Genomic DNA, 15,895 nt, shown 5'->3' on the forward strand with positions numbered 1-15,895 from the left:
TTGAAACCTTACCATTTAACCTGCATGTTACAGTCGATCACTGTTTTACTGCATATGATGTTTCTTTTGGTTTTACTAGGGGAAAGAAATGTTTTGTCTTTAACAGAAAATCTTAAAGTAATATAGTCCAATAAAAGCATAGCCATGAATCTTAGTTCATTCAGGAGCCCAGAAAATACCATTTAACATTGTATACCGCCTGACAGAAGTAAGAAGATGAAGTATACCAGAAGTTACTGTATAATTATTCTTCAGTAGGCTAGGGCTAGAAGGTAAACTCTGTAGGAAAAAATGTCATATGAGATAAGATGTAAAGTGCTTAGCTCACTGCTTGGTGCATAGTAGTGTTCATTAAATTGAGCTCACTTCTGTGTGCTTTAGCATATTTTTAGTTAATTGCTTTAAATTTCCTTTGAAATTTATTGGCAACTATTTCTTGCTATATAATTTTGAATGAGTAGCATTATCATTTGAATTTGCCATCAGAGAAGTGCTTAGCAATCATCAAGCATAGATAGAGCTGGATTCCAAGACTATGTTGTTGTAGAGGCTAAATTGTCTTTTTTCTCTGCAGAGACTCCTTGCTTTATTGTGGGTCCTTAAATTAATCTGAAGAGAATATATCAGATTTGTGGTTGCAGAGTGTGAGCTGCTTGCTTGGTATTATTTAGAAATAGAGTTTTGAGAGAGGTTTGCTTCTGTAACACTTTTTTTTGGAGGGGCATGTCTTCAATGGTATGCTTTTGCAGTGTTTGAAACTTTGGGGTAAATAATGTTTTGTTGTCAAGACTCAGCTTCTTATACTGCTTACCCAAATATTATGGTAAAAGAATTGTGCTTTAGTGTGCTGGAGAGAAGTCTTTCTAAAGGTCTATGCTTTTGGGTTTTAATTTGTTTTACTTTCTAAAAGAGTAAAAGGTTATAATAACCTATGGATTCAGGCTTGAGTAAACTGTTACTTAAGAGTTGTTTTGATGGGGAAAGGTGATTAAAAATTTATTTACAATTTTCAGTGACTTAGAATACAAAATGCTTTATTTGATAGATTTCATTATATGTGTAAACTATATGAAGATATTTCTTATCACAGTGCTTGGACTTTCAGGTTGGTTTGGTTATTTGCCTAATTAAAATAAAATTATATGTGTATTTTTCTCCTATGTAATAAGTACGAATATTGTAAAGATGTAAAAGTAAGATAGAATTAAAAAGTGAAAAATTGTTTTATGCCTGTTTTTCTTTCGTGAAATAAAAGTTGGACATTTATAGCACAAATGGGATTACTTTAAAACTTATGTTTTGATGGTCAGAAAATCTTTAAAGAAAATGAATTAGCTAGAGAGGTTTCAAAAAAAATATTGTATGAAACTTACTGTTTAGGTGAAATTGAATCTCTTTGAAAGTACAGGTCCATAGTCCATCACCCACAATTCTGATGTATAAAGAGCTCTGAAAACCAAGCTTTTGGTAAAACTTATTTGATGGTAACATCTGACCTGATCTGGTGTTAGAATATTTATAGTCAGTTCATCTCTCTTGGTGTAAATAGTAATATGAGAAATATTAATGTGTTTGATTTCAGACTGCTACCCCAGACTACCAAGAGGGTTTTTGGGAACATACTGTAAAGATTTACGTACTTATTGTACCATTCAAAATCCCCCAAATTCTGAATTTGGAAGCATCTTGCCCCAAGGTAAGGCCAGTGTAGACTAAGTAAGGAAATGTAGACTTATACATATACAGCTTAGACAGTTGTAAAGAAATAGTGGATAATTCTCTTGAGGCCTAAGTTGTTGTTTTGATTGACTCCTGATCATATAGCTCTCTTTTCCCATTTTGAATTCTGAAGTATTCTAAACATTAAGAGAATATAGCATGTAAATAGGAATTATGAAGCATAAAAACAAATTTTCATGTAATCACCACACGAGTTCATGAACAGAACGCTAGCCTGTTCAAGTTACCTGTGTGCTGCTGCTGCCGCTCCCTCAGTCTTCCTGCATCCTCTCCCGTCTGCTGCCCTGAAATATTTTTTATTATTCCCTTGCTTTGTTTTATAGATTATCACATTTATCTGTATCCCTAAACAGTATTGTTTAGTTTTACTTGTTTTTTTTAAACTTTATAAGAGGTTGACATTTGTATATATTCTTTAGTGACTTGCTTTTTTCACTCAAAATTATATGTCTGATTCACCCACATTGTGGTTTATTCATTTTCACTGTTACCATAAACCACAATATATTGTTCCAATCTACTTGATGTATATCTTGATGGATAAGTTTAGGTTGTTTTTCATTTTTTGCTATTATGGCAAGTATTGCTGTGAGCATTCCTGGAGCCCGTGTGAAGTTTCTGTAGGTTTAAGTATATATCTAGGAGTGGTATATATCTAAAAACCAATTGTTAATTTTTAAGAAATACTATGTGCAACTTAATAAGGTAACGGTTAGAGTTTAAAATTTCCCCCAACATTTTGTTATGGAAAATTTCAAAGTAAAACAAAGTTGAAAGAATTGACAACATCCCTATACTCACCGTCTAATTAATAACTGCTATATTTGCTTTATTACATCTATCCATCCCTTTATCCATCTATCAATACATTTTTTGTTTTTGATTCATTTAAAGTAAGTTCAGATATTGGTACACTTCTTTAAACTCTTCAGCATGCGTTTCATTTTAAGTAGAGTTCAATATTTGTTTATTTTTTTATTTATTTATTTTATTTATTTTTATTTTTTAAGATTTTATTTTTTCCTTTTTCTCCCCAAAGCCCCCCCGGTACATAGTTGTGTATTCTTCGTTGTGGGTTCTTCTAGTTGTGGCATGTGGGACGCTGCCTCAGCGTGGTCTGATGAGCAGTGCCATGTCCGCGCCCAGGATTCGAACCAACCAAACACCGGGCCGCCTGCAGCGGAGCGCGCGAACTTAACCACTCGGCCACGGGGCCAGCCCCTATTTTTTTAAAGATTAAATTTACATACAGTGCAATGTATAAATCTTAAGTAAACCATTGATGAGTTTTGACAAATGCACACACCTGTGTAATGCAAGTCCTTAGCAAGATATAGAACATATTACCAACCCAGAAGTCTCCCTTGCATGCCTTTTCAACTAATTCCACACCCCATTCCTTTAGAGTCAATCACGCTTCTTGAGTTTTTTGTTTTGTTTGTTTGTTTTTGGCATTAAAGATTACTTTTGCCTCTTCCAGAACTTCATATAAATAGAATTCTATATATTATGTACTGTTTTGTATCTGGCTTCTTTAGCTCAGCGTAGTTTTTGAGATTCATCCATATTATTGTGTGTATCAGCAGTTTGTTCCCTTTTTATTGCTGAGTAGTATTTCATTATGTGTATAAACCACAGTCCGTTAGCCATGTCCTGTTGATGGCTATGTGGGCTGTTTTCAGTTTTTGGCTATTATATATTATTTACTTTGGCTCTTAATAAAGCTTGCTATGAACAATCTTGTATTAAGTCTTTGTGAGGATGTGTTTTCATTTCTCTTGGCTAAGGACCTAGTACTGAAATTGCTAGGTTACAGGGTAGATGTGTGTTAAGTTTTTAAGAAACTGCCAGATCTTTTCCCGAAGTGGTCATTTCATTTCACACTCCCACAGCAACGTGTGAGGTTCCAGTTCCTCCTCAACATTGAGTCTTACATTTTTGCCATTTTGTGGGTGGGTAGTGGTATCTCATTGTGATTTTAATCTGCATTTCCCTGATGACTAATGATGTACTTTTCATGCACTTACAGGCCATTTGTGTATCTTCCTTTGTGAAGCATCTGTTCACATTTTTTGCCCATTTAAAAAAATTGGACTATGTCTTTATTATTGGTTTGTACAAGTTCTTTATCTATCCTAGATACCAGTTCTTTGTCAGATACATGTTTTGCAAAGTTTTCTCCCGGTCTGTGGCATGTCTATTTTCTTTTCTTTTTTTAAAAATTTTACTGAGGTCGTAATAGTTTATAACATTGTGAAATTTCACTTGTACATTGTTATGTGTCAGTCACCATATAAATGTACTGCTTCACCCCTTGTGCCCACCCCCAGCCCCCTTCCTCTCTGGTAACCACTAAACTGTTCTCTTTGTCCCTATGTTAATAATCTTGCACATGTGAGTGAAATCACAAGGAGTTTGTCTTTCTCTGTCTGGATTATTTTGATTAACATAATAGCCTCAAGATTCATCCATGTTGTTGCAAATGGGATGATTTTGTCTTTTTTATGGCTGAGTTGTATTCTGTTGTATGTATATACCACATCATCTTTATTCATTCATCAGTGGATGGGCACTTGGGTTGCTTCCATGTCTTGGCTGTTGTGAATAATGCTGCAGTGAACATAGGGGTGTATGTCTTTTTGAATTGTTGATTTCAAGGTCTTTGGGTAAATACCCAGTAGTGGGATAGCTGGGTTGTGTGGTATTTCTATTTTTAATTTTTTGAGAAATCTCCATTCTGTTTTCCATAGTGGCTGTACCAGTTTGCATTCTCACCAGCAGTGTATGAGAGTTCCCGTTTTTCCACATCCTCTCCAACATTTGTTATTTTTTGTCTAGGTAGTTATAGCCATTCTAACGGGTGTGAAGTGATATCTTAGTATAGTTTTGATTTGCATTTCCCTGATGATTAGTGATGTTGAACATTTTTTCATGTGCCTGTTGGCCATCTGTATATCGTCTTTGGAAAAATGTCTCTTCATATCCTCTGCCCATTTTTTGATCAGGTTTGCTTTTTGGTGTTGAGTTGTGTGAGTTCTTTTATGTATTTTGGAGATTAACCCCTTGTCGGATATATGATTTGCATATATTTTCTCCCACTTAGTGGGTTGTCTTTTCATTCTGTTCCTGGTTTCCTTTGCATTGCAGAAGCTCTTTAATCTGATGAAGTCCCACTTGTTTGTTTTTTCTTTTCTTTCCCTTGTCTGGGAAGACATGGTATTCGAAAAGATCCTTTTAAGATTGATGTCAAGGAGTATACTACCTATCTTTTCTTCCAGAAGTTTTATAGTTTCAGGTCTTACCTTCAAGTCTTTGATCCATTTTGAGTTTATTTTTGTGTGTGGCTTAAGATAGTGGTCTACTTTCATTCTTTTGCATTTGGCTGTCTCATTTTCCCAACACCATTTGTTGAAGAGACTATCATTTCTCCATTGTATGTTCTTAGCTCCTTTGTTGGAGATTATCTGTCCATAGATGTGTTGTTTTGTTTCTGGGCTTTCACTTCTGTTCCATTGATCTCTAGGCTTGTTTTTGTATCAGTACCATGCTGTTTTGATTAGTATAGCTTTGTTGTACATTTTGAAGTCAGGGATTGTGATACCTCAAGCTTTTTTCTTTTTTCTCAGGATTGCTTTAGCTATTTGGGATGTTTTGTTGCCCCATATGAATTTTAGGATTCTTTGTTCTATTTCCGTGAAGGATGTCATTGGGATTCTGATTGGGATTGCATTGACTCCGTAGATTGCTTTGGGTAGTATGGACATTTTAATTGTGTTTATTCTTCTGATCCATGTGCATGGAATATCTTTAATTTCTTTGTGTCATCATTGATTTCTTTCATGAAAGTCTTGTAGTTTTCATTGTATATGTCTTTCACCAACTTGGTTAAATTTACTCCTAGATAGTTTATTCTTTTTGTTGCGATTGTAAATGGGGTTATGTTCTTGAATTCTTTCTGTTAGTTCATTATTAGAGTATAGAAATGCAATTGATTTTTGTAAGTTGATTTTGTACCCTGCAATTTTGCTGTAGTTCATTATTTCTAATAGTTTTCTGTGGATTCTTTAGGATTTTCTATGTATAAAATCATGTCATCTGTGAACAGTGAGTTTCGCTTCTTCATTGCCTATTTGGATTCCTTTTATATTTCTTTTTCTTGTCTAATTGCTCTGGCCAGCATGTCTATTTTTTATAATCAAATTTTTTTGTGTTTACTGCTTTTTCTGCCTAAGACCATTGCTTATCCACCATGTTGCAAAGATATTCTCCTTTGCTTTCTTCTATAAGGTTTCTAGTTCAACTTTTATGTTTAGGTCTAGGGTATGTATTCAGCCACTTTTAGTGTATGGTGTGAGTTAGGGGTCAAGGTTCATTTTTTTCCTCTACATTTCCCATACCCAGTTATCCAGACTATCCAGCACTCATGTTTTTTTTTCAGCTTCATTGAAATATAATTGACATTTTATATATTTAAGGTGCATGATCAGTACATGTATATGTTGCCAAATGTTTACCACATTAGGGTTAGTAAATGCATCCTTCACATAATTACCATGTTGTTTTAATGGTGAGAATATTTAAGATTTATTCGCTTAGCAACTTTCAAGTCTACAATACAGTATTGTTAACTATAGTCAGCAGCACCAAATTTTAAAAAACATTTTTCTTTTCTCATTGGATTGCCTTGGCACCTTTGTCGAAAATCAATTTACTGTTGGATGGACTTTTTGTGTTTCTGCTGCCTTGGTTAGTACATCAAATCTTTAGTCATTGTTCTGTTGTTTAACCCATGCTGTATTCAAAATTCATTTTTTTGGTTATATCTTTTTATCTGAAGGAGGTAGGCAGGCAACCATGGTTGAGAGAGGGAAACATAGATTTCATTTTTTGCAGTGAAGAAAGATTTGTCATTTTTTAGATTATAAAAATACTCTGTTCTTACTATAGAAAATCTAGGGAATAGAGAAAGGTTTAAATGCAAGTGATGCTTATAGATAGTCTCCCCACACAGAGATAACCACTGTTTAGATTAACATTTTGGTATAAATGTCTGTCTGAAAAATTAAAATACAAAAAAGTTAAAATTATTCTGTACATGTGCTTTGTCTTTTTTTTTTTTATGCATAAGGAATAATAGAAGCTTTTATGTAGTCAAATTTATCAGTCTTCCCACTGTAGAGTGATTTCTGGCTTAGATGTCATGGTCATTCTCCATTACCAAGAATTTGATTCATATACTTGAATTTTCTTTTAATACTCTGATGGTTTTATTTTTAATGTTAATTTTATTCCATTTGGAATTCTGATGGAAAGTATGAAGTAGGGGTACAAAGATTTTATCAGGAGATTTGTTGAAGTATTAGAACTCCAAAAGTGTTAATTGGGAGTCTTTGTTTATCTCTCTGTATTGTCACACAACTTTCTATTTGGAGAGTGGTGATTAGGGGAGGAGAGAAGGTAGTGATTATAGATTTGGTTTCCGTTTGGGCTTCTTGAGTTTCTTCATGGAAATATTACTCTACACCTATACTTAAAATTCACTTGTGTGCTGACATTCAGTACAATATATTTGAGCTGTTAGTGATGAGGGTTATTGGTGAAGAGAATGTAGATGACTCACAGCAACTTACAGCTTTTGGGGAAAAAACACAAAATAACGTTTTCCATTGGTAGTTAGCTTATTATATGGAGCTTAATATTTTTAAATTGATGTGAAATCATGGTGGCATTTGGGACTCTACTAAAACTGTCTCTTTTCACTTTATCCTTGATTGGAGTCATTCTTTCCTTTCATCTGTACTTTTTTTTTTTAAGTATGATTAAATTATAGAGATATATTTGTAAATTCTGCAGTTGACTGTCCCAGTTGACCCTCACTTATCTTTTTGGAAAGCATTTTGGTCACAGTAGTTGGTATTTTACTCTGTGTGTGTGTGTGTGTGTGTGTGACAAAAAGGAAAAATTGAGATTCATTTTTGGTTCATTGTTGATAATCTTTTGGGGAATATTTCTGAGTCCAAGAATGATTTTATGGTTTGTTGCTTCATTTTGGTAAGGTGTGGGTTGTTTGTTCAGATATCTAAAGTGCTTTATAATTTTTTTGTTATATTTAATGATCGCTTAGTATTCAATGTCTAATTCTCTTTATTCTCTAAAAGAGTTTCAGGCTTTTTTAGTTATGAAACAAGTGATAGAAATTTTCTTTATTTTCAAGAGATTATAGACTGGGAAATAATTTCTAACACTTCATTATTGGGGTTGTTTTTAATTCCATGGAAATGAATAGCAGAGCCTCCTCCAGCAATAATTTATTTAGATAGAAACAGAGCAGAGCAGGATTGGCGTTTAATTACTTGGATGATTGTGATGTGGAATGCTTAATATAATAAGTATTGTTGTCTTATATTCTTCTTGGTTTTTGAGTTTGTTTAATGGACAATACAAGCTCTTTTAGGACATGAGTCTTTTTTTGTGTTCTTATTACTGTGTCCTGTAAGTATTTGTTGAACTAACCAATAATTCTTTTTTGGTGATGAGCAGTGATAAACTGTGGAAATATATCCCTGCTTGAAGAGAGATTAAAGTATTCCCCAAATAAACATTTTGGTATATGTTTATATATATCATATACATACCATATATGTTATATATAAAGTGTTCCTCTCACTTTATTCTTACCTATCTATAGTAAGGGAAATAGGTAAACGTCTGTATTTGCAGAGAGGATGGGTTTGGGTGGTAGAATTAATTGGAGGTCAAGCAGGAAAAGTAAATTGCGATTTGGATATTTTCTGGATTGTGCTGAAACAGTTTCTCTTGGAAAGGATTTAAGCTAATTTTATTCTGTTTTAGGTGAAGTAAAGACACCTTGTGTAGGCTGAACAGGCTTTGTCATTTATCATGTGTCATCTCTTCTTCCTACCCCCTAACTTTTCTTCTGGTTAAACATATCCAGTTCCTTTTTATATTTCTAGGTGATGCCTGTGTTGAAACAGCACTTCATGTGTAAGAACAGATGAGATACTGGTGGTGTGTGAAATTCTTTAGAATGGCATATTGGCTGTTATATGTCAACAAAATTAAAAACAAAGCCAGAGGGCTTGAGAGATTTTGAGGAGTGGAGTGTTATTACAAGTCAGCATGAGTGACTGTTTTGAAAAATTTTTGTATATTATCAAGTATTCTGATTACTAGCATTTTTATTTAGCTTTAAAATGGTTCTTGTTTGTAATAATCTGTTTCTTATTTTTCTAATTAACCCAAATGCTTGATTTTTCTTGTTCCCTTTGCATCGTATTTAAAACAGTTATAGAAAGAAGGGAATTTAGAGTTATGGTAGTTTTTTTCTGTCTTCTGCTGCTGTTCAGTTAGCAGACAAAAGAGAGCAAGACACAGTATCTTGCTTGTAAGTCCTAGATAATTGTTGGTTGAATGAATAAATATAGCCTGCAGATGTAGTCAATTGACGAGGCATGTTTCAGTCTCTTATTTACTCTTAGAATTAGCTCTGAAATAAAAGTGTGGCAATTGAAAGTAGTCAGCAGGTGTTGAACATAAGTATCATTGTTTACTAGTTTTGCTAGTTCTTTTTATTGAGTTATTTTACTTACATACTATAAAATTCACCCATTGTAAGTATACATTGTACTGATTTTCAGTAAATTTATGGAGTTGTGCAACCGTCATCACAATCCGTTTTCATTAATCCCCCAAAATTCCCTTGAGCATATTTGCAGTTGTGCCTTGCTCTCAACCCAGCCAACCACTATCTGTTTTCTGTCTCTATAAATTTGTCTTTTCTGGAAATTCCGTACAAGTAGACTCATACAAGATGCAGTCGGTTTTTTCTGGCTTCTTTTACCTAGCATAATGTTTTTAAAGTTCATCTATGTTGTAGTATGTGTCAACATTTTGTCCTTTTTAATTGCTGAATAAAATTTCGTTGTATAGATATATGTACATTTTGTTTATGAATTCGCCATATATGTGGACATGTTTTTATTTCTCTTGGTTAGATTTCAGGGAATGGGATTGCTGGGTATTATGGTTAGTTTATGCTTGACCCTTAAGAAACTGGCAACTGTTTTCCAAAGTGGTTGCACCATTTTACATTCCCACCAGCAATGTATGAGGGTTCCAGTTTCTTCACATCCTCAGAGAATACTTAGTGATGTCTGTCTTTGTGATATAGCCATTGTTGTGCATTTTACTAATAACAAATGATGTGCTGAGCACTGTTTGATGTGCTTGTTAATTTTGCTTTTTCTTTTGACTTTTACTAATGTACTGTGAGTGTGGTCTAGTAAAAGGAGTTTCATTTTGTATACCATAGGCTTATTGCAATGTTTAAAAACAGAATACAAATAAATACAGATCAGAGCCTTTTGTAGGTGGAATTATCCCACTGACTAGTGCCTCCATCTGAAAGGCCTAATTAATACTAAGCATTTTTTTAAAAACCTTGTTATGGTACCTTTTGCTTCCAAGTCATGAATGAGCCTTGCTGAGCAGCGTAGGCCCTGGTAATGGCAGTGGAGTCTCTACTAGTTGGGTTATTTCTAAGCTGCAGATCAAGTTGAAGTACTTCTGACTTAAATGTATGGCCTTTGAGCATTTCTCCATTCTGCTCTGTGCTCATCTTTCCTTTTTGGATTTTTTGTTTGTTTCTGAGGAAGATTAGCCCTGAGCTAACATCTTTGCCAGTCTTCCTCCACTTTATATGTGGGTTGCTGCTGCAGCATGGCTGACAAGTGGTGTAGATCCATGCCCAGGATCTGAACCTGCGAACCTGGGCCACTGAAGCAGAGCACACTGAACTTAACCCTATGCCACAGGGCTGGCCCCCTGTTTTGATTATTTTGAACATGTTGAGTTAGCCTATAAACTTATTTCTTTCATCTTGACCCAACATTTATCTTTTCTGTTCTTCATAAAGATTAGGAAACGGTTCTTGGTACTAATTCAGTAACCTGGTTCCTATGAGGGTAGGTAACTACTGGTGTTGTAAACACTGTATATTATGCCTGGTTTTTGGCCTATACTTTGAGTAGCCATCTGAATTTAACATACAGATAAAATATTGCCTCTTGTTCACAGGTGGCATTGGGTATTGACTTGTGGGATTCCATTATGTACAAAATTTTGGAACTTAACCAAGATACAGTGTTCTTTTCAGATGTAAAAGTAGCTGCCTTATTTGTGCATTCTGTATCAGGATGTGACCCTACTGTTTTGTTTTTCATTATGATTCCTTTAGAAGTCATACTAAAAGTTTGCTCATTGAAATTGGAGCTTTCCCTTTAGCCGTAGTTTAGATGAGGTATTTTTTTGTTTTTATTAAAGATAACGTGGGACTTTTTTGAGCAGTGAAGGAAAAATTTAGGAAATAATTCTTTTAATATTTAAGATGCTTTAATATATTAAAGATAAATTTAAAAAATTTTTGGTTGTAGTGATATTTTTCTAAGAGGAAAGTGCACTAGCTTTGAGGCCTGCAAGATCTAGTGAAATGCGTTTTTGTACGTTGAAACTGCTGCAAGAATATTTGAAGTATTAAACGTCTAAACGTTAGTATGATTTTGAAAAATGTTTCACCTTTTTGGGATAAGTTATAGACTTATGTTTGTGGCACTTTGGACTTTTATACGTTTAAATATATATGGCCCTATTTTATTGTGTTACATAGTGACTAAAGTTCAAGTTGAAGGTTAAAAATGGTGTGTTATGGTTGACTAGTTTACCTTCGTTGAAAGAATCGATTTAAAATTTTTTTTTGTGAACCATTAGACTTCATTAAGTGCTGCTAACAGGTCATACAATCAGCACATATGGGAATTAGTAAAGATTAGAAGAAAAGACATCAAAATTGTGGGTTTCTTTCAGAGAAATGAGATACTGCATCAGAAATTGGGGAAAGAGATGTTGCGGAATATAAAGCAAATATTAATAACAATATTGTACCTTTTCTAAATTTAGAAAAATTTATTTGGCGTTAACAGAATATTTGGAGTTGCTTTTAAATATCTAAAACATGAACTTTGAATTTTCATATTGGCTCCTCAATGATTATATTTCTCAAAATATAATCACTGAAATTATGTGCAAATGAAATAATGATGAATTTTCTCTGAACTTGAGATGCACGGTATCATCCTATATTAATTGCATTCAACATGAAACAACTGTGTTTGTCTTACATTCTTTGAAAAAAGATAATCTTAAGAAAATTTAATTTAAATAAATGCATTGAAAAAAATTTCCCTTACTGGATTAAAGGTCATTTTAAGTAAGGATTTTTCTAATCTTTATCTACTAAAGCCAGTAACAGTAGTTTCCAAACCTTGCTACGCATAGGACTCAACTGGAGATTTTTAGAAATATTGATGTCTTGCCTCCATCCCCAGACGTTCTAATGTAATTGGTATGTGGTGCACCCTGGAGTGGGGAGTTTTTAAAAGTTTAAAAAGAACAGTTATTCTTAAGTGCAGGAGAGTGTGGGAACCACTGAACTGAGGGGTGCAGTAGTGTAATTCATAAAATGGCAGATGGGCCATTGGGTCCAAACTGTATCTGAGAAAAAGAGAATACTAATTTTTTTCTTCCTTAATTTTTGTGGCTCACTGAGGCTTGGATGAAACCTGAAAGCCAGAATTACCTGATGGAAGCCAGAATCACTTCTAGGGTGCTTGGTGGAAATGGTGTCAGATCTTCCGATTTAGGTGGTCTGTGGTGGCACCAGGAATTTGCATTTAAACAAGCATCTCAGGTAGTTCTCTGATACAGGCAACCTGCAGGTCAGAGTTTGAGAAACACTGTAGGTGTTGCTTCTTGTACTGACTGACTGAAAAAAAAAAAGCAAACAGACGTAGTTGAGATCTTTTTGGCACACAGCATTGTATATATAGAAAAGGCTGGCATACAGAGAGAGGCTGTATTTTCTGAAATATCCAAGGTCATCACATTTATATCTTTTAGAGCTCCTTAGGAATCAGACCAGGGCTTTTTTTATTTTAGAAGGATATTTAATTTGCTGAGCTTTTCTGAAGGGAGACTCAGACAAGATACACCAAACAGAAGTGAAAAAAAAATTTTATTGTGGTAAAATATACATAATATAAAATTTCAATATAGAAACGTTACCATGACATCTTACTCTTCTGTGAGAAGCAGTCTACAGAGACTTACTGGCCTAGAAATATATAATTTTGATGTTTCACATTTAATAAATGGTGATGGGGAAAATAGTAACAGTCTGTTTACTCACTGACCGTTGATTTAATTCAGGAAGAAAAATTTCACTAGGAGTGTATGATTCTTCAGAGCATAGCACCTAAAACAGGGTGGTATATGTTTATTTGTGATTGTGCCTGTGTTTAAAAAAAAATAAAATCATTCAAAAGCTATTTTATGGTCTCGTTAAAAGCAGGCAAAAAATAAAATACTGTAAAATATTCTAAACACTTATATTAAACTGTTTTGAGATTTTTTTTTAAAGCAGCCTTGAAGTTATTGGTTACATTAAAGAATAGTCATTTTTCTTAACATCTTACTGTTTACATTCTTAAAAATGCACATTCTTTGCAATTATTTCCCTTCACATCATTTAAAATTAGAGAAAACCCGACGATTCATAGGCAGTGGATAATAAGATGTCCATATTTTTCATTCTTTCAGTTAACGTATACCAGATTTCCTGCTGTTTGGCTATTTTAATTTTGGTGGTTAAGGGGTATGTACATATTTCAGAAATTTGAAAATTAAAATTTGCGTTTATTGGTTCTTATGATAATAGTTATAGCTCTTAGAGGAATAGAACTTATGATTTTTTAACTTTTAGTATTTGCGATCTTTAGCGACTCACTTTTTGAAGATTTTATCTTGTGGACAATAAGACTGCTCACACTTGTGGTCAAGGCACAATTAATTAATATTTATGAGACTCTAGGGTGATGCATAGTAAGATTATGTTTAAATCCCTAAAGATTTTTGACAGTTTATCTTTTAAAATGTATCCATCCTTTCCAAATTATTCCAGAATAGAAAGATAACTGCAAATGTGAAATCCAAAACTGGGTGGCCCTTCTTTCACTGATTTAATATACTTCTGTGATTTTCTTTAGAAATTGTTACGTGTGATTTATTAACATTTTATTGGAAGTGATATTTTGATTTAGAAACGTTTTACAATTTCGTTATTAGAATCTCTATCCCATAATACCTTGGTGTTGTATAAGATGCTCCAGCATTTCTAAATATTTGGCAAAATGCAGTTTAATTTGAGACTTCATGATTGGTTATGCCATGTCCATGCTAAAAAAATTCTAAGGTATTATTTCTGACTGTAGCTTAAATGGAATATATAATTCATGATTACAGCATTTAAAATTAGAGTCCGAATATGTTTTGTTAATATTGTTATACTCAGGCTAAAGAAGAATTCGGTCACAAAAGCAAGATGTTACATTATAAAAGAATGAGAAACTCACCTAAAGGAGTTTGCTGGTAGTTCTGAAAAGCAGTTTCTGCTGCAAGCATATATTTTTATGAAAAGGGGGAAGCTGTAAATTACAAAATTTGAAGGCGTGACTGAAAGCAGATTTTTTTCCATAATAAGACATTTCCATAATAGGAGAGCAACGGATGATACAAATAAAACTAAATTTAGAACTAATAAAAGGAAACTCTAGTACAAAATTGGCCTATGAAATTTCCTTCAGAGGGAAGTCATAAAGTAAAACACTGAATACATTTTTAAGAAGTTCATTACTGATTTTTGGGGGAGAGTTGGGGAGATGGATGGTTACAAAGTTTTAGCATAGAGAAGTTTTGTCTTTCAAGATGATAAGGAGAATATAAGTCCCTGACATAGTGTTTTATTGTGCTTCTTTTTTTCTGTTATAAACAGAGAACATTTCTCTTATAAACTGAACTGTGTTCAGTTTAGTCTAAGTTACAACAAATCTGTGAAATAAAAAGTCTAAAAGTTTGAACAGTGGCTTGCTTATTTCAAATCATTTTCTCTAAGTAAAATTCCATTAAAATAAATCCCTAAAATGGATCCTCTTTAACCTATATTATTAATATATGAAAATGAAAATGAATTTTTTTCCTTAAGTTTCTTTTTTCTTTTGTCTATGGTAAAGACATAAAAATGGAAAGTAAAGATGGAAAAAAATGAAGGGAAATGACTTGATTATTTATTTTCAAGTGTATTTTTAAAAGAAGCAAAGTAGTATAATGGAAAGAATACTGGATTTGGAGTCATAACAGCTAAGACTGGTATTAATTAATTAGATGTTTTATTAATTATCTTCTTGACTGTGAGTGATAATTTATAAGACTATCTCTCTCTGCCTCAAGGAGATGTGAAGATTAAATCCAGTGAGAAGCTAACTATATCTGCTAGTATTCTGTAAAATGTTCAGAACTTTAGCTTTTATTTATTTATTCTTTTGCTTGAGGAAGATTAGTCCTGAGCTAACATCTGTGCCAGTCTTCCTCTATTTTATATGTGGGTCACCACCACAGCATGGCTGATGAGTGGTGTAGGTCTGCACCTGGGCTCTGAACCTGTGAACATGGACTACCAAAGCAGAGTGTGCCAAACTTAACCACTATGCCGTGGGGCCGACCCCAGAACTATAGCTTTTTTACAGACAGTTGACGAACTATCTGTAAAACAGCCTATGTTGTATATGTCTATAAATGTCTTCGAAAAGGTATGTGCATAATGTGCATACAGAATCAGTCTTCTTATGTTAGCCTGTTTTTTCCAAAAAGGCAGTACGTTACTTGGCACATATTAGGTTCTCTAAAGTATTAAATCAATGAGTGAAAATTAGTTGACATTTTAATCTTTTAATTCACTGAGATTAATTAGTTGTATTGAGTGAATATTTGCTTGTATTATTTTTGGGATTGTTTTCTTGTCCTCCAGATGTCAACTTTTTCCCAGTTCTAAGGTTTATTCTTTTTGAGTAGGTGTGATATTGTACTATCAAAACAGAATCTGTTGTTCTTATGTAATTAAGATTTTATAAATCCTGATATATAAATGTGAGGAAAAGTCATGACAAAATTTTTAAACCTTTGTATTAGTATTCACATAGAAAGATCTTGATCATGCTTTTGTATATAAGATTTAAAGAAGCATTTG

At 33.5% G+C, this 15,895-nt stretch overlaps 1 protein-coding gene across 1 annotated transcript in view; it reads left to right on the top strand.

The window, feature by feature from the left end:
* The window catches only part of ROCK2 (Rho associated coiled-coil containing protein kinase 2), a 154,182-nt gene that overhangs the window by 2,750 nt on the left and 135,537 nt on the right, over window positions 1–15,895 (top strand). The gene's annotated exons all lie outside the window — the stretch shown is intronic.

The sequence above is a fragment of the Equus asinus genome, chromosome 6 (assembly GCF_041296235.1).
Source record: "Equus asinus isolate D_3611 breed Donkey chromosome 6, EquAss-T2T_v2, whole genome shotgun sequence".
In the NCBI taxonomy this organism is placed as follows: Eukaryota; Metazoa; Chordata; class Mammalia; order Perissodactyla; family Equidae; genus Equus; species Equus asinus.